Source organism: Scatophagus argus, chromosome 3 (genome assembly GCF_020382885.2).
Source record: "Scatophagus argus isolate fScaArg1 chromosome 3, fScaArg1.pri, whole genome shotgun sequence".
Taxonomy (NCBI): domain Eukaryota; kingdom Metazoa; phylum Chordata; class Actinopteri; family Scatophagidae; genus Scatophagus; species Scatophagus argus.
This window is the reverse complement of record NC_058495.1, coordinates 13,595,862-13,616,325: the sequence shown is the minus strand read 5'-3', so window position 1 is coordinate 13,616,325 and position 20,464 is coordinate 13,595,862. Positions and strand designations below refer to the sequence as shown.

The window sequence follows — 20,464 nt, the reverse complement described above, 5'->3', positions numbered from 1 at the left end:
TTTGGAAGCTCATCTTGTTCCTCCGCTCAAGTCAATAATCTTAACTAGGTGCTCTTTCCAGAGAAGAAAAGACTTGGTTGATGTTTTTCTGGCGAGTCAATTAAACCTCCCTTTTTGTTTTGTTTGCCATGACAGCTTTCATTGTCTCCTTGTATTGGTTTCAGTCAGACACTTGCTCCTATTCTGGAGGCTGGTCTCATGGGGTAACTATTGAGTGTTGGATTTTCACTGGCAGCACCACAGACTAGGAAATAAGTGATACTCCTTGTCAAAGCTTAATGCGTGTGTCGCAACAGCAAAGCTTAACCGCACGAAAAATATATGGACGGTCACATGACACCCGCCCCCCTCTTCCTTTCACCCCTTCTTGGCTTCATTAGCCACCCCCTGCCTCATTTCCAGTCCAGTATTCAATCATCCAGCTCATTAACAGGCTCATAGCTCATAGTCCAGGAACAAGAGTACTTCACTTTGCTGGATCGATGGGTACAGTCATGTTAACAGCATTTTCAAAGTGAACTGACTTTGCAGCAGATGTGACCATAGAAATATTCAATAAAAATGTTTAATAGCCACCAAATTTCTTGTTAGCAATACAGCAACTATTTGGGTAATGTGCACATTAAGAGATCTTTGCCTTTTTAAGTTGTTCTATATTCACCAGAGAGTTCGACAAATCATGTGCTACACTTCCAGTGAGTGTGTCAGTCTTTCATTTTCACCATGTGTTGTTGGTGTATTAGTGCCTGAAAATCACTCACAACTGTGAGCACAAAAATAATTCAGGAAGTAGTGAGACCTCCAGTAGCATGCCTGGCTCTCCAGCTACAAAAGATATGATGGCTGAATCATTACTCAAAGAAATTTCAAACTCCTCCGTGAACAGGGGCTCCTGCATAATTTATTCAGCCCATCTACTGAAAGAACCTGCTCCATCTCTGACCTTGAATTACTGAAGGCTTTAATTATGTTTCTTAATTATTCAATCACATCGCATGCTCTTCTTGAGACACTCGGTGCAGTAATCTGCAGTGGTTTTATACCAATCAGAACAACAGCCGCTGACGTTTTTATGTAAAAACCAAGTGATACCCTCAATTTACTAAGTGAACTTTATAGAGAAAAAACAAATCCTTCCCACACTTTGATCTGGCAAAGGTTTTTTATCCTATGCAGTTAGTTATGTTGCTTTGGATTGGCTGATTTTGGCAAAAAAAAAATACTTTATTACATCTAATAACCACTGTTGCTGGCATTAAGTCAAAGAAAAATGTGAGTGAGGTTCCTCACACATTCATTAATGTGGGAGACATCACAACGTCGAAAGTCAGCATTTTTATCAGACATAAGAAAATACATTTCTATCGTTTGGGCTATGCTCTGAAAACTTTCACAATAACTTTCACAATTCAGTAGTGCAACTATTCACACAGCTGGTCAGCCTTAATTTGTTTGCGAATATACAGATTTACTTATACATATTTGCATTGTTGTGCACTTTTTCAGTGGGGGTAATTACGCAAGCTTTGAAAGTTGATTATTTTATGATATCGCACCTTGTTGGATGATTTTTAATTGCTGACTCATCTTTTCTGTTCTCTGGTCTCTTTCAAACTCCGGCCAGAGAGAAAACATGAGCAAATATGTGTTTGAACCCGAATGTTTACTCACTTCTGCTGCTGTTCACTGGGCTAGAAATGATTGAATAAAGGTCAGGAGCATGTCCAAATAATAATAGTTTTTTACAATTTACTTTGATTCATAATAGGCCGAAGATGTGGTCTGTGGCACAATCATTAATGAAGTATCAACTCCTTAGTTTATGAGTTGATGCTCACAAATCCTAACAAGCTAAATTTTCACCTCATGAAGCGCCTCTAGCTTCTTTACAGACATGATTGTTCATTTTGTCATTCGCTCCTCCACTGCCTTGTCACTAAGCTTCACTTACGAACACCATTCATGTAAACGTGGCGTCCTCTGCACAGTGTATGCAAATGAGGCGGGCACAGACATTTCAGTGTAAGAAATGGAGGAGGGAAGTGGGCTTTGTGTGACCAATGGGGCCATTTCCTTTGGTTTAGTTTTCCATATGAGACAGAGAGGAATAAAAATGTCAAACTTAGTTTAAACGGCAAGCATTAAATGCAGTCTTGTTTTGGAGGCTTAATTGAAGAGTTGCATCCGTGAAATGGCTCATTCCCAAACACGTATTCCGCCTCATTTATTTTTCAGCGCTGATGAAATTTTAATTGCACATTAATAACGCTTGACTTAATGCTGGAGAGAGAGAAGGAGCTATGGAAAGCATCCATAGCTCTGGATGTCACCTCATCCTGTCGCTTTTGGAGTTCTAACTACAGCTGAAATGATTAGCCCAATAATCAATCAGACAGTTGAAAAAAAAAATTCTAATTTTTTTTTACATTTAATAGACTGAAACTAATCAGCAGATAAATCGATAATGAAAATTAACATTAGTCGTATCCCCACCTCACCAGAAACACACACAGGCAGCAGCTCTTGGTCTCAACAAGCCAGCAGTGATGGACATCATGTGGGCAGGCAGTCTGTCTTTCTGCTTGCAGTGTTGAGGTGTTCCTGAATAGTTTTAGACTCACTTGAGTCTGCATTTCCACCCCGGGTCTGCCCACTAAATCATTTAGCATAACAACATGGACCCCTGGAAACACAGGGAAAACTGGCAGGTAGTCATTTCGTCAATACGCTCTTGTTGACACAGAATGTCAATGTCTTCATTTTTAGCGTGGCCCAGTGGGAGGAAAGGGTTTAGTGGGTTGGGAATGAAACCAGCCTATGTAACACAGCATGTCTCAGCAAGCCTCTGCCGCTCAATTCGCCCGAAGGTGCACCTCACTCTCAGAGGGATCATAGTTGCTCTATAAATCACACTCCCATGGGTTTGGCATCAGAACTGTCGTTGCTCAAATCTCTGGAAGTGACCTTATTAAAGAGCCCGAAAACATGTTCCCTCAGTCGGTTTACTATAACATACAACAGGTTTGGATATTTCCTGATTTCTGTGCCTGTTTGGTTTTGCATGTGCTCTTCTTATCGGTTTGGAGAAGGGCAGGGCCCAGCTGGAGAAAGGTGATGTCATGTCCATCCATGCACCAATCAGGATTTAGCAAAACATGATGACAATTGTGAGGCTGTTAGGTTAAACAAATTGAGAGAATTTCATAAAGGTGGTGTGCTGCAGTTTAAGATCAATTCACCTTTTATAGCAGGTCTTAAGGTTTATTTGTGGAGTTGTATTAAGAACATAAATTGTTGCCAGATTATCACAAGAAATATAACTCATAATTTATGTCTCATATCTCACACCGTCAAGAATTCAGAATCTAGATGAAATTATCATATTTGTTTTAGTCTCTATAATTTAGCTCTTTTAACTCCTGTACATTATTTATTTATATTAGTTTTGTTTTAATATTATCCGTATGAACAACATGTCAGAGCTTAGAAAAATGAGAAAAAATACATATGTTATGTGAGAAAAAATCCAATTAATGATTCTATTTCATTTACAACATACGTAACACACAACACAATAGAGAGATTCAACATATCAAAGAGATGCACCACAGACAATTACGCACACAAACACACAACAATAAACAGGGATTGGTAATCTATTCCAGGCAGTTCCAGGAAATTACTGAGCTGCAAAACTCAGATTGGAAAGTCAGTTACGAGTCTACAGTCCACTCAGGAATATTCAGTAGACATTATGTTTACAGTCGACTTAATGATAGGTTGACTGACCTTAATGATCATTTATAAACTGAATAGAAGCACTGTTTGTTTAGATCCTCTCAAGTTTTACAGAGTTTAAAATATAGTGTTGACACATAAAGCTTTCACTTGACAGACTTTTTTGACACTTCTACACTCAGGGAATTTGAATTCCCGTCTCCTAAAAGCCTCGCAGCACTCTCTCTACACGCTGAAGCTTTGGTCTAACCGGATACTGAGCTATAAAAACTGACACTTAGTTCTTTTGCCTTGGCAGAGGCAGTTTCAACTAATTGCACGGAAACTTCTCTTCTGAGCGAGCAAGAGACACCCATGACTAGAGGCAGTTAACTGCGCTTTTTTACTACACATCAGATACGCCCGATTGACTTCACTGTAAGCACTTTGTTGTTCGGGAAGTCTGAGATTACTCTGTGCCATGGCCTGGAGATATCCGCTGTTTCCTGTTACCTGCTGCACATCGGCCCGATTTGGCCTGGCCTGGCAGACAACTTTTTGTAAGAAAGGATGGAAATCAATGAAAAAGACACTAAGATGTAAGGCAAGTTGGGTTGAGCAAAGATACACCCTGACCGGCCATTAGAGAGGGACTAAGACGTGTGACTTCCCATGGACCATAGCCTGCATGAGGGGTCACAGGGTGCAGTCACTCATGCTAACCTCCAGCGTTGTGTCACAGGGAGTGAAGACCGGAGGAGATGCAGCAGTACAGTCACTCTGATTTTATTGTCTCTGTTGTGATTTTCAGCAGTGGATGTGAGTAATGGAGCTGAGAGTTACTTCTGTCTCTTCGTGTTTCTGTCTCTGTCTCCCTCCCCACCTCTCTCTTACTGTAGTTGTGGTGTATGTATTCTGATAGCCAGGCGCAGGGTTATCCAGCACAGAGTGTGTTTAATGATTTGTTTTCAAAGGTTGTTGCTGGGTGACAGCAACTCTTCCGTTGTTCTTAGGTGAGCGTTGACTCGCTCAGTGGCACACACAGTGGTTTCCCAGCTCCCAGACTGATTGTAGCGCCATATATCTCCAAGTGGACTTACACACACATTCACCTGGACTTTTTTGGCAGATTGAACCAAACTCTCTTGTCTCTTGTCTCTCCTGCTTAAGGTTTCCTCTACTCCATCTCCTCAGTATTAAAGTCCAAGTAATCTAATAAGCATGTCAGCACTCATTGTGGTAAATTCTAATTAAAAATAGAATGAATTCTATTAATATATTTCTTTTATTCATCTAAACTCCTTCTGCACCCATATTCAAAATAGAAAAAATAGATCAATTATAGATTTAATCTACACACAGATCTTCCAGTTACAGCCACAGTTTGGCTTTGGTTGAAATAGCAAAGTGCTACCATCCTATTTTTTTATTTCCACAATAGCTATCTTTGTAGCATTGTCTTTTGCGTTTTCGGGCTGCTCGTTATGATTATCCTTATGCAATCACAACAACACAGGCTCTAATGAAGCTCTGCTGTAAACTGAGAACCACATTAGCAATATTGATTTAAAACACGCTTCTGATGCCGTTTGATCGGCGTGTCTGAATGGAATTTCACCTAAGGAAGCAGCACATCCCATCAGAATTGCTGCTAATCAATAGAGAAAATCTGTCCAGCTGTGAACTGCGCAGATGGGGATTAAATTGTTTGTGTATTGGCCAGTATGTGTGTTCCACATGCATCGTTTTTGTTAAGCCAAAATGATTTCTCCAGGACTTCAAAGATACTTATGTCACAATCAGAGCTTCCTCACTGCATTGAAGCCAGTTGCCTTTGTCAACTAGACCTTTAGATGCGTAAGCCTTTACTGACACTATTATGTATTAAGATCTTGATGAAATTTACTGTTAGTGGATAGAAATTTAAGTTTTTTACTCTTCAACTTCCTTCCTTCCACTTTCTGCTGTTTTGGAGAACAGGATTCTGTTGCTGTGTTCTGTAAATGACTTCCTTCTTTGATGGAGGTGCTGTGTTACCAGCATAGACACACTGCTTACTTTACCTGCCAGCTACTCTGTTCTTCCTCTGGGCCTCTTTCGCATTTGTCTTATTATGTGACTACACAATGCGCAGGCTGGTAATACATTCTTTCCTTTCCTCTGTGTGGCTGTACAGTGGTTCACAGATCTTGAACACTGTAGCCAGGTGAAACCATTCCCTGAAAAGATCACATTTTGGAGAAAACAAAGTCAAACAGCCTTAACTTCAGTTAAAGTACCATGCAGTTTACACATGAAAATGGCAGTATGGTTTTAGTACATATTAATGTGTTGGCCCACAGAAAATAATCCCAGCTCTCCTCGGCTCTGTGGAATGCTTCGATATCTTTCAGCTGCGTGTTCAGATTTTTGGCCCACAGCTTTTGGTTCAGACTCAGTAATGAGCTGGTGAACAAGCAGAGCATTTAGCAGCTAAAGAACCAGATATTTCCCTCATGGGTTGGTAGAGACCAAAATGAAGCTAAAAGAGATTGAATATTAGACTTACATTCAAAAGATGGACAGAAAAACAATGAAAACAAATGCTTATTTTGCCCAGTATCTGCTGGACGTGTAACTAGACAAGTGTTTGTTAAAGTATTAAAGTTGTCATCTCACATCAAACTTTTAAGTAAAATAGTTGACAAATAATTAATATATCAATCCATTATACCACAGTACAGATGGCTCCTCTCAACCAGTTGCTGTTTGGAGCATATGGTTTCAGGAGGAGGTACTCAACTGTAACCCTCCTTTGCTTTCCTTGCAGTTTCCATGGAGAGAGGTGATCTAGTATGCTACATTAGCTTATCGTACACGCCAGCTGGGACAACACTGTGTGCTACAGATGCAAACACTGACTCCCACTGCATAGTATCTCTGTTTGACAGGCAAAAAAAAAAAAAATCTCATGCTCTATTCGTTTATTTATTTATTGTACAATGCCTTATCTGACTTTCCTTATATTCATCACACATTGGTGCAGCTGGGTTTGTGGCTGTGGAGGTCCACAGGTCACTGACATTTAAAAAGGTGAGAAGTCAATCGTAATGGGACGGAGACACGACTACTTCACTGCTGGCCTTCATTCATTATTCAGACGGGGCTGTCAGCGAGAGAACATCACTCAAGAAGATGTAGTGTAGAGTGGTGTGGGGCCTGATGGTCACCTGCAGACTAATGCAGGTGATGTTTCCAGTTAGACTTTAGAACCTGAAGCCACTGCGTGTTACAATGACTTGTTAAACTGTATGTTGCACGCCACACCAAGGGTTTTCATTGCTAACTGAAGGCTGTAACTGAAAAAGGTTCGTTTCCAGCCACCTGTAGAGGAATGATAGGCATGACTGAATAATGCAGTGAAATTCTGTAGTCAGTCCAAAACATTTTCTTACAGCAGATTTATATTCTGTGTAGCCTGTAATCCATTTTCTCACAGATTCTTCATTTACAGGACACTGCTCTGTGATGCCGCTCTTTTGGGTTCTTACCCAAACTCAAGTGCTACATGTGTTTTACCCTACTTGTTATCACTGGGTTACAGCAGAACAAAAAGCTGGCTCTTGCATTTTTAAACGACTGCCTTCACCATGTACACCTCACCCAAGGTCTCTTAGCTGTCAAGCCAATAGTAACGAAGCACAATGCAATTACACTGTAGCTGAGGAAGTTTCGAGCTTTGTCCTTTTGCCACAGTTCCAGAGCTCAGCTGATTTTGTTGGCTTACATTCATCTCTAATCTTTGCTCCTCGACCATGATATCCTCATGTTATTTGAGACAGTTGAAGGAGAAAGCTCATTTATATTTAGACACAGCTGAATTTGAGAAGAAACACTGCACCTTTAATTTGTAATGCCAGTTATACTGGAGTAATAAGGGGTGGGTCTTCTGAATAATGGTTGTCTCCAGAGTAGATGGGGTTCAGCACAAATACTCAAATATACCTGTTTCTTCTTACTAGAACTATTAATTTATTAATTAATTTATTGCTATATGTCTCTGTTGGCAGAATGTGAGCTGACTTGATGTTTGTTTTTGTTTTTGTTTCTTTTCCAAAAATTGAGAACTATGTGACAGCATGTAGAGATCCAGCACCAGCAAACACATGTTCACAGCAGCTGCCAGACTAAGGAACGGTAATTAACTGAATTTGATACAGAACTCAACACCTGAAAGCTCAATGGACGAACAGGCAACAACAGGGTTCAATTAACACAAGATCACCTCCAGCCTCTCACTGTGGGGCATCAAGTCTGCCATGCTAGACAGGCTGAATTAAACAAAGCTTCAGGTTACTGCTGCAGTGACCATATCGCCTTGCATCATTTAGACAGATGCTGGTGCATGTTTAGATATGTCACTACAGTCAACAAAGAAAACTTTTTAGTTTCCTGTTTAGTTCATAAATCCGATACAGATGCAGCTTTATAAATAAGCTAAATAAAAGTAAAGCAGAGACTGCACACATTATGTGACTGAGCAAAAACGTCAGCAGGATAAGTGACAGAGATACCCACTGTTCTCCAGGCACGTCTCACTCAGTAGCTTCTGCTGTTTAGCAAATAGAGTGAGAGATGAAAAGCAAACACAGGCGCTTTGTTTAAATCCCATCATCTGCAGTTCTCATTTTATAGCTCGCGTTCAGATTGAGATGTGTGCATTCACACACAGAGAAGAAAGCCTCAAATCCAGTACTGTGGCTGGTGCATATTTCTAAATATACTTCACAAGTGATCTTCTACAGCATGAGGAGGTTGAGTTTATCAAGCCCCCACACACAGCTTGTGATATTTGGATTCTGAGGAAAGTTTTGAGATGGTTTATGGAGATAATGTAGCCTTTAAGGATAGGTTGGTTCGAGTGGGAATGAGGTGACCCCACCTTCAAGGATTGTCACAGATTAAGTCAGCACAGAGAGGTAAGATTTTCCCTGCTTTGCTTTGTTGTGATCTTCTAACCTCTCTGCTCACCTGTGTTGGACTCCAAAAGAGCAGCTGTTGCATTAGGGATCAGTCTGTTTGTGACCACATCTGTGTTGGTGTGTCTCTCTTCTGAGAGAAAAGCAGTCATGGGAAGTTCAGTTCGATTTTCTGGATCAATTTGTCCACCTACTCTCTTTCATTCTTATGGAACAGAATAACTAATTCAAACAAAGGCAATCAATAATGTCAGTGAGCATTACAGACCTGAAGACAGAGCATGTTTCGCTTTTCCAATTAATGAATTTCGAATGAAAAACAAGAACCCCAGCATGAATTTACAGCACAGAGGAAGCTATGACATTGTGGTCTTTTCAGCAGCTACTATCCTCAGACAGACTGTGGTGCTTTATTAATGGTGTTTGTACAAAGAAATGCAGAAGGGCAATACAGAAGAGGTGTGGCTGTGAATATTATACAGGGTGTTGCTCGTCCTAATGAGGCACAGCCTGAGAGGAGTGATGAACCCACCTGAGTGTGACATCTAGCACAGCTCCACCAGATTTTCTACTTTAGCACAGTAATGGCACTCCTCTCCCAAGGGGCTTCTATAAATACATACACTGTCGCGCACATGTATACACACACACACAAACACACATGCGCACACCAGCTCGCACATTTTCCCATCCTTTGTCTGGCGCCCTTTCAAACACGTTTCTTTTTAGCCTGTTATTTTCCCACTCATTCTCCCGATGAAACACACACACATACAGTATATCCTTAAATAGGCACGCTGATGTTGTAATTTAGTCGTTTTGTTTCTGACAGATTAGAACATTTTTGCTGGACCACATCAAACTGTTTGGCAGGCATCTCATTTTTCCAACAGCAGATTGTCATATTCGCAAGTATGTTTCTTCTAAATCATCAGAGGGGACGGCAGATGTGTTCGTTTGAACAGAGGGAAACAATATGAGTGAGAAAGAGTGTGACTGGTGTGATGCAGAGTGTCTGTAGAGACGGACAGTTGACTGAAGGTTATGGACTCAGTGCTCCTTAATGTAGCTGTAAGTGTTGTCGCATAATTTCATATGTATTTGTAATGGCAGGCACAGAAATGTAATTAAATCTGTTAATTTTTTTCATGTTCATTTGAAATGTTTAGACTTAAAGGAACAGTTCAACATTTTGGGAAATATATATATTTGCTTTCTGGTCGAGAGTTAGTTAGTAGCTACAGCCAGCAGCCAGCTTAGCATAAAAAGTAGAAACAGTTTGCCAGCTTCTGTCTGAAAAACTGGAGCGTAAAGACAAAAATTAGCTGTTTTACAAGTGATTACGTGGGGGCACTAATTCTTTACCAGACTGGCACCTTTACATGGATGAGTCCAGAAGTTATTGTACTGATGGGTGCAAAACTGCAACAAGCAATAGTTACACTAATTTGTTAATTAGACGTGGATTTCTTACCTTTTGGGCACGGCCTTGCTACTTGTTTCTCAAACTATTTTTTAAAGTAAGGATCCGCCAGTGGTGTTTCATGAGTTCATACCGTATGAGTATTTGTGTGTACTGTATTTACAGTACCTCATACTGTATGTGGGTGTGTTTACTTATCTTGCTTGTCTGAGTGAGTACAAGTCAGAGAGAGACGCACACGATGTGGAAAGTAAAAGATTTTCTAGGTCAACACGGTGAAAGAATTGCAACTGGTTTTGCTTCTATTTAAAACTGAATATGAGGGCATTTTCCGTCTCTTTAAAAATGTTTGTTGTAGATGTGTTAGAAGAGAACATCTGAGTTCCTCAGCCAATCAAATGAGTGTTTTATCTGTCAGGTTATTATCATCAGGGAATGCAACAGCAGTCACCCATACAGTGATACAGAGACATTTAAGTGAGAGGAGAAAAAACTTGTATGAAGTGTGTGAAATCCAGTGTGACTATATGGTGATGTGAGAGACGATCAAAGGTCACATCCTCGCAGTGTTTAATATTGGTAGTAATTATGTGAAGCTCCTGTGCTGTGCTGACTGAGGAGGGACTAATTTTCATTTGTTGTAATTACATTCAGGAGTACTGCTTTGGATAGCAGGGCTACTGTAGACGGGCCATACGAGACTGAGGGAATTATCTAAATGGCACATGACTCTGTGTTTGCCAGGATAACACCACAGAGGAAGTCCCTTAGGAGCCACTGAAAGTACACCTCCTCAGGTAGCTCACCTGAGACCCTGTGGCTACTCAGCACATCGAATGACTGACACATGCAGGTGTTTCTCATTGAAAGGATCCTGGAAAAGGTCCTACGCATTTACATGCATTTATATGCTTGTTCTTAGCTTACCACACTCAGTTACACTAAGAACCGGTGTAGCTGATAGTCTGGCAGTGCAAAGTGGGCGGATTGTGTTGAGTTTCAGTCACTATCCCACTAATCTCCATCCAGCAGCCCCAGGAGTCCCTGTTCTCCCTAGTCTGCTGCCAGAGCCTCAGCCTACTCACTGCCCTCATTTCTCTCGCTGCTTCCTCCACCTCAGACACCAGCCATGAGCACCTTACCTCTGTCTGGTGTGAGATATAGGCCACGGAGGTGTAAAGGCATGTTGATCTTAAGTGGGCCAAACAGGAGGGAAGAGGATATGGATCGCAGGTTGAAGGTTAGGAAATGATGGAGGTGTAGTGGGCATAGAGACCAGAGGTGCAAAATAACAAACAGTTCATGGTCTGTTACTCTCTATCACTATTGATGTTATGAGCACAATGTATACCACTGCTCTATGTTATATCTTGCTCCCATATGATCCTACTATTCCTTGCTTCCTCTCCTGTCCACTTTACGTAGGCACAGTCACATGATATGCATGTAAGGCTGCTGGCTTAAGCTCATAATTATTGGAAATTCCTCGTCTGGACGCCTCATCCTGTGTGTGACGTCAATCTCTCAAACCACCTCAGGCAGCTCCATATCCCATGAGAGCAGAAGCTGAGAGTCGATGGGTCCTGTGTAAACTGAGCAGCGTGATGTAAATTGAAAGGGTTAGTGATCTGGGGGAAACCTGACTCCCTTGTCGTTACATTAACACATTTGTGGTTCCAGATACAGCTCGCTGAGGACAAAAACACAGACTCAGCTGGGACAGTTTGGGGAGTCTCACCATGTGAGAGTGCGAGGGACAGTCAAAGAGATGGTGCATTCGCTGGCTGAAGGATGGATGAAGTGATTGATTTGCAAAGCCTTGTCTTTTTACTTACTGTTGTCAAGCTTTACTTTGTTGCACGGCACATATGCAGTTTAAAATATCACAGTTAACTGCTCAAGATTTTTTGGCACTAGCGGACAAAAGAATTTTCATTTCTAGCGTGTGACTGTTTACTCTGTCAGCTGAAATGACAAGTGTCACTGTAACTGCAAAGCGATTATTTAATGAGCTCCTTGGCTTCAGAAGCAGTACTCAGATTATGTTGGTAGGCTAAGCTAGCTAGCTCGACAATAGTTGCAGCATTGTAAATTTGGGCAGCCATTTTAGATTTAATTTGTCTTAAGACAAAAATGCTTATTATTTTTAGTTATATTTCAATCATATTTGTCCTTCATCGTCCAGTTTTATTCAATGACAACTCAAAATATTTGAATCAGTTTTAGTTGACAAAAGTCATTACAAGCCATTTAGTTTATTGTTTGTCAAAATATGTTTTCCCCTTAAACGAAATCAATTAGGCTAAAACAGGTATCGGATATCAATATCTATTGTAAACAGACTGAGTACAGTCAGTGTTGTACAGAGGGTATACACGTCTGCAGACAGCATACTGCTTATCATCTGAAAAGACCAGAAGCGTCTGCATAATCAGTAGCTCTGTGTTTGCAGATTTCTTTTTAAACCTGCCAGACAGTTTGATTAGGCTGTTGTGTAGGTTGTACAAATAGGACCATAAAAATCATACCCTTGTTGAAGCAGTTGGTTGATTAATATGCCTACCTGGCCTTAGAGCTTAGAAACCATACACAAATACTGTATATTCTAAATAAATTGCTGTGTAATATTAGAAATAACAACCTGACTAGATAGTATGGACTATAGATATTGCAGTGCACGTCATGTTTAGGGCTTGTTGCTAAGCTCTTTCTGTTAAGGACAAATATGTGAGAACGGCTAGAGCGCAATTACAAGTTGCTTGTCCAAATACATAGTAATAATAATAATACATAATCTTATGTTAAACATTATGTGTGTTTAGACACATTGGGGAGCAGGTCTGAAAAAGTCAACATGTTTTTTCATCATATGGTTTTTATTATTAAACATCTCTTTTTTGCTTGTCAACATGTCAACCATAATCACATAAACACTGGATTGCAGTTTATGTTATAGTGCTGATAAACACACTGTTTTATTCCTCCCTTTCCTCCCTCCCTCCCTCCCTTTTTGTATATTTTGATGATGAAGGTTAAATACAGACACCTTACCAAAGTCATGCAGAGTGTTATGGCCTACCACAGCCCCATGCATATATATCATGTGGAGGTATCCACATGACAGAAGCGAACTTGAGTTATCTGTGAGGACTTCTATCTGTGACAAATATAATCCTCTTCTGTCTTTTCCATCTAAGACAAAGTAGTGGTGAAAGCAGCATGCCTGAGTCATTTCCATCTTATGCCTTTATGTAACAGAGCTCCTCTTGTGGTCGGCACAGTGCGTTCGTAGCAGGACAGAGCTCTGAGAAAACACAAGAAGAAGTCTCCTCATTAGACCCTTTTCATCAGCTCTCTGCCCAGATCAAAATCAGTATTAAACGGAAATCCCAGGGGCTGTCCCATGGAAACCTTAGCTCTGTGGATAATACCAACAACAGCGTTGCCAGATCTCTAAGGATTTTCTGTCTAATCTTAGTGTGATCTCTCACTCTCTGAGTCTAATGCCAAAAAGTGATTACAGAAATGCTCGCAACTCTTGCTGTGAAAGATACTCACTGTGGACTCAAAGGATTTTTGTAAATTCATTCTTTTTGTCATAAATATATTACAGAGTATGAAATTATATTAAAATGGAACAAAGAATGACTTTTAGATTATGAGAATCATACAAGAAATGATCGAAAAATATCCACTGATTAAAGGTGTAGAAATGAAGGTGAAAAGTTCAAATGGGAGAGCCCAACCCTAAAATAAAGATTACGTTAGTCAAGAGATGGTGCAGGTGAAGTAAGATGAGACAGCTGAAGTCCTGGATGACTGCAGTGAGGAGAAGGAGGACTGAAACACATTAATGACTAGATAGCACTGTACAGTATATACATTCAACATGGAGGTCAAAATTGGTCTGGGAGCGGCCTCAGCAAGATAGCGTAGTGATTTTGGAGTAATCACAAAATATAACACTTATTCCACTAATGGTTGGGCGTTACCATGAACCATGAACTGATTTGGGAAAAACAATCAGCTGCATTCACATTATCATTTTACATTTCACAGCAACAGACCCCTCAGCACAGCGAGTGCTTATCAAAACGCATGCGACTCTGACAACATGGGAAGATGGTTTGTGTAACTGCCTGTACACACTACAGCCTCTCTTTACTATATTAGCCAATATGGTAGTTAGTGGTCATATCACCAGCTGCAGAGACAGATTAGTAGTTGGAAGGATAACAGCTGTAACTTAAAATAATCTCCCTGATTGATTTCTTTCACAAAGGGAAGCATTGTGACAGGGGACCAAGTGCTGTTTCCTCAACCTAAAGTAAGGTTTGATCCATGTTGGACTACGTGTAGCAGCTGTGTGCAGTGAGATCAGATAAGATAAATTTAGGATTATCTTAAATAGCTTGTAGTAAAGGTATAACATACCATTTGCATAAAAGGGGGGGTGGAGGGGTGCGTAGTGAGGGGTCAGGAGAAGCAGAGGGAGAATGGCTAAGTTTGTTTTAATGTGGGGGTCAGCATCTCCATGTATGGCAGTGATTGGCTGGAGCCAGCGTGCTTGACTGTCGGCCGGTTTACAGCAAACTGAATGGATATAGGTAGTGTGCGGAGCATCAAGCACCAGTCTGACATGTGTTTAGCCTTTTTTCAGCGAGTCTAGGTGTCCACTTGAGCTTCATGCCCGGGAAACTAAAGTGAGAACACAGAATTTCCAGTCAAAAGTATTTTTTTCAATAATGATTTTGTCTGGCACAGTTGGATTGCACCAACTCAAACTCTGACCGGAGACTTTTTCTCTGCCAAACGTCTCAGTGCCAGGATCCTGGGGATGGCAGCAGCATTAAACACACCCTCTGTAATTTAAGGCTATGTTCCACTTGCAAATCATAGTCACTGTCACTCCCATTTTATACAACTGGGACACTCGGCCATTCCAGACTGGAAATCAGCAGCCTGCGACAGTTCATAATGCCCGTGTGCCAGCTGCTAATGAGCTGCAGTTTTTCTCTCATTCCAGAAGCATGATGATGGCAGGATTTAGTCGGGACACGGGCAGCAAATAAGTACATAATTACTCCTACAGTTACTGACCCATATATAATACACAACCTGTATTTGATATCCCTATCAAACACAGAATGATTAGGTAATTTGCAAACTAATAAAGAACAAATCATAAATGCCTTGTTAACTGATGACTAGTTGGTAAGTTCTTTCATAATAATTCTTGATGGTGAATTTTACAGTAGACGATAACGAGTCACTAGAGAACAGACTGGGAGATCCTTTAGATATTGAATCATTAGATATTGATTAGTTTCTGAATATCTGTGAATCGATCAAACTGAATACTTTCTTCACGATTGGGACCTGATTTTCTCTGAAGCAACTAGCAAATGGCACAGAACTAGTAACTCGTTCATTACTAAATACCTTAATATTCATTATTGTTTTTGTGAATACCAAGTAGTGATATATAAACTACTGAGTAGTTTCTAAGTATTCCTTCTTTACCTTATGATTACTCACCCTTTTTGTGTCCTTTCAAGAAAGTGGTGCATCTCACTGAGTGGTTACTGATGAAGAAAAGTAGCGAATCCTCACATTTGAGAAGCTGAATCTAGGTAATAATTGCTTGAAACACTGCCAAAAATCTTTTAATTGATTAATTACCAACTCATTTCACCTCTGGCGTGAATAGATTTCTCAGAATTAATGTTGTTAGAGTAGAATAGCAGGAACTTTCCCCTTACCAACTCCTGGGCACTAAATTGACAGAAATCTTTTTTTTTTCCCATGTTAATGTGAAAAAGATCGAATGTGGGCTTCAGAGGGGAAGCAGGAAGCAAATAAACTTTAAAATTAACTGATGCTACTCATGCATTGATTTCTACAAGTCATAGAGCTGTACTGACTTACTAAAGCCCGAGTTTGTGGGGCTCTCAGTGTCGCTTTGCCTGTGTTTTCTCTGTGCTGTTTTGGGGGGCTGATCTTGCAACTGCTAAATGCTAAAAAGCCTCACGTCACCATGGAAACTATCAGCTGAGCTGTAGGCCAAGGCGCCGCAGTCTGCCTATGAAGAAATCTGTGTATGCTCTGTGCTGCTGGCTGCCAGTTCATGTGTGTGTTTGTGTGCTAGTATGTGCATGTAAGTGTTAATGCATATGTGTGAGACAGAGAGGAGAGAGAAAATATTGTGAAGGGGGTAAAGAGAGGAGAGTCTGGGTTTCCTTTCCTCCTCCATCATTACGCCATGACAATTAATCCCTCTGCTTTCTGCACTGATGGAGCTGGCCCTGTTTGTGATCATCAGTGTGCAAATCCTGGTTCAGTCATTCACACAGATCGCATGCAGCTGGCTGCCATTGTTTGCATTTGCCATATGTTGTGACAGCCAGTTGGGCACGCTCTTCCGTCTCATTACAATCTCTGTCCACGCTTATTACAGCATGACTGAAAGCTAAAATCTCCCCTCTCACATTTCACTGTATACTGTTGTTCTCCTTAGCCCCGCATTCAAAGTCTCTTGAAATGGATGTTTTATTTTAGTATCTCAGGCCTCTAAGCTCAGAGTGAAAGTTCATCTTTTAAAGGTTATATCCCTCCAAACTGTTGAAATGTCAGACTCTCCATTTCTTTCTTTCGCTCGTGATGGAGTTGGAGTACAGAGAACTAATTGTGTTCTTGCTCTGTTTCAGATGTTGATCATTAATGCACAACTTCATTGAAAATTTTATTGAGGTGTTTAAGAAAATAGGTCACTTCTAAAGTTTCTGGTCCCCCTGTTGCCTCAGGAAACTTCAGCGCCTGTACATCTTAGCTGCATACATTAATACACTGCATTTCAAATGGCTTTTTTCTCTTGGTCTCTCTCTACATTATGTATCTCTGACCTCACATCACCGCTGAGGATGATCGAGTGTTTCAGAGTGCCGCAGCCTCCAGAGCACAGAGCAGCTGTACAGAAACGAGCAGGGCAGGAGTCATTTAGTGGTCTGACACTGATGTAGGAGACATACTGTACTGCAGATAGACACACACACACACACACACACACAGATCTCTAGTTGTCAGTGGTCAGGCAGGAAGTTCCTTGGTCTGCCCTTCCACTCCTACTGAATCATTAAAGCGGAGACTCTGGTACACAGCAGGTGTTTCACTTCTACAGAATGAAAAATAGATGGTTTCGTGTTACACTTGCGTCTTTGTTAGTGTATGAGTCATATTCTTAGATCTGATTTGCCTAACTAAGTTGGGTATTCAGCATGGGATTGAGTACGTAAAAGAACAACTGAAAGTTGTGGATCTGCCATGCTCTTATGTCTAGTTTGGAGATTAAGCCTTTCTAAAGTTCCTTTGAAAGGGGACTGTGGACCATTTCAGTCTTTGTGCATTCCGGTCTTCCTCGTCACAGATTTCTCTACGAAGCTGACAGCGCTGAGTGGAGCTCAGGGCATGTGCCATCTGGCGTTACAACTAACCATTTGCGATCATCCATCAGTTAAACAGAGATATCTTCCTGCAAAGACAGAGGAAGCATATGATCGACACGCACTAAGCAAGACGTAATGTCACAGTGAGCTTAAAGGAGATGATACAGAAGGAGATTGTCTCAGCGCCTTCTATAATTGCAGCTGTTGTCATGGGTACACTCAGAGGTGGGCCTGACACACTGGTATCAGTTAAGATAATTTTAGTTTTGATGCATTAGCAATCTCACAGGTACATGGGGATACATACCGAGAGGTGAGATGTGACAAGCCAGAGTTTGTCAGCTGCAGTGATGGCATTGTCAGAAAAGCTGAAGAAATACCTTGGAGACTGCTGCTGGAGTGGGGCTCAACACAACTTTCATCAACTGATGTAAGTTCAGCTCTCAAATGACAATTCATCAAAGGACAGATGGCACAGTAGTCAGCATCATGTTGAAGGATTAGCTTGACATTTTGGTGCTTTCTTGCTCAGAGTTAAATGAGTAGATTGGTAACACTTTATGATGAGCGTAAAAATCATACTTAACTAATGCCTGACTCATGATGATAGTTACTGCAGGATGTATCATGAATTCCTGTTGCTCATCCTTAAAAAATGACTAAGTCACTATCACTTAATGTGATAAGTTCATACTAAATAGATCATCAGTTAAGGGATGCTAATTGACAGCTATTTCTTACATTAATTCATATGCAATCAAATTAGCTGGTTTTCAGCTGCAAATAAGATGGATTTTAGTTGCATAAAGAAGAACAAGCTTTATATAATAAACATAAATACAGTAACATCAATACATTTTATGCAAATAAAAAAAATTAATCCTGACTTTAAGGGATACCACTCTCATGTCGGTTTGTTAAATATGAGCCTGTTAGCTTGGCATAAATACCAGCAGCTAAAGCTCACGAATTAACAAATTATATCTTTGCATGCAACTGGCTGAACCATTTGAGGGATTTAAGTATGTCACAGTCTATTCTGTCCTTTTTGGACAGAAGAGAGCACGAAAAGAAAATAATTGAGCTCAACCAACAGAGATGTTTCCTAGCGCTCTCTTTACTTGTGTTTATTTGAGCTCAATGTTTTGTTTTGTTTTTCTTTTATACAGAGTCACGCTTGCTGCTTTTGTTTTATACTAAGCTATTCAAGTCAATTTTTTGTTAAGAGAGCAAATTAGCGTAGCTCCTAAATTGTCAAACTATCTCCCCATACTGCATACCTGCACCATACCGCACCCGGGCATCAGACTCATCTGTCCTGAATGTCATCACATGTATAGCACTGAAACAGTAGTGTGGAGCTGATATGGCATCATATAGGATTAAGCAGCGACCAGGCCTCTCCTCTTTCAGGTAGTGTTCACAGTAAGCAGCCCAGGTAACTCTCTCCACTCAGTGTTGACACCCAATCATGTCACAGGAACCCAGTGACATCTGCTCTTTATGATAAACACCGAAAAGGGCCGCTGCGCCACAGAGGCAGGTCACCGGATACGGGAAAATTAGTGAACGTTGCTTATCTGTCAGCAGACACCAGATCAGTAAAGGCATCTTATCGGGCCTCTGTGTCCACTGCTTGGCATGGGCTCGTATCGAGCTTCAGGCCTGGATCATGTTGTGAGGCTTTGCACTTTGTAGCCATGGAGACTGTGAGCAAGTAAATAGCAGAGCTTGACGACAGGAAGAAGATGTTCCACTTCATCAGAAGGGTGTAACGACATTTGGTCTAATGTTACTGGACTTGCAGAGCTTTCACTGGAAGTGACTCAATCATTTGCTATCCTTCATAGAAATCACTTTCTCTGACAGAGGTCATGAACTTCTTTGTCTGATGTAATCTCCTGATCTCTGTTTGCATCCTGGTCGTAATCTGCATTAAAGCTAGCAGTGTCTTATGTTCAGTGCTGGCCTTGTCTGTCTCCTGATGTTGATTACTTGCTCTAATTGCAATTAAACTTGACTTGACTGATTGACATGTTGATCCTCTTGTGTAATGTAGATGGCCACAGTAAGATGAAAAAGAAACAACAACTTTGCCTCCAAATGGTCCATTTTCACAGAGTCGGTGGTGATTCAGCATTGTATATTCTCATCTTTTCTTCTTCTTCTTCTTTTTTTTTGTTTGCCTGCTAACACTGCTGCCAGTTTCAAAATGAGCAAAGACCATAGCAACAAGAGACAGCTGGAGCTCCAGCCTGCAAAAAACAAGTATCAAGAACAAAGCCAGATTTTGAGTACTTGTCATTTTCAGCTGGGTGTGATGTTGTCTTCGCTGAGTGGAGATGTGATTGTGCTGTGAGCCATGAGTCTTGCCAGTGTGCTATATTTCAGGCCCACACAAAAACACCCACTGTATATCAGGGTTGTACATCTCAGGATCAGAGATACTATACATATTCCATTAGTAAGGCTGTGTGTGTGTGTGTGTGTGTGTGTGTGTGTGTGTGTGTGTGTGTGCGTGTGTGTGTGTGTTTTCTGCTCAAAACCTCAGCCCACTACAGAGTCCCACAGCAGGCTTATACAGACAGACAGGCACTTGCTGAGAAAGACCAGCTCGTCTCTTAGACTGAGCAGAGAGTGCAGGGGGGGGTCATTAAAGGTTCAGCTCATTTAATACACTGATAGAATCCAAATGCATCACTAAATACTCACAAGTATATATTCACTTGTAATGTCATTTATTAAAAGTTAATGTTGCAATATACAGTTTGAAAGGATTCTTACAAAATACCACAATTTCATACAAGCCTGACCCAGAAGAGTGTGTACACATTTTCAAACAATACTGCAAGCAGTACGAAACCAAAGTAACTTCACAACATTCATGTCCACAACAAAATGCAGAAATTGCTGACAAAACATAC

At 40.8% G+C, this 20,464-nt stretch overlaps 1 protein-coding gene across 1 annotated transcript in view; it reads left to right on the top strand.

Moving 5' to 3' along the window:
* LOC124056411 (potassium voltage-gated channel subfamily B member 1-like) overlaps window positions 1-20,464 on the top strand; it is a 32,877-nt gene that overhangs the window by 2,207 nt on the left and 10,206 nt on the right. The window lies entirely within an intron of this gene.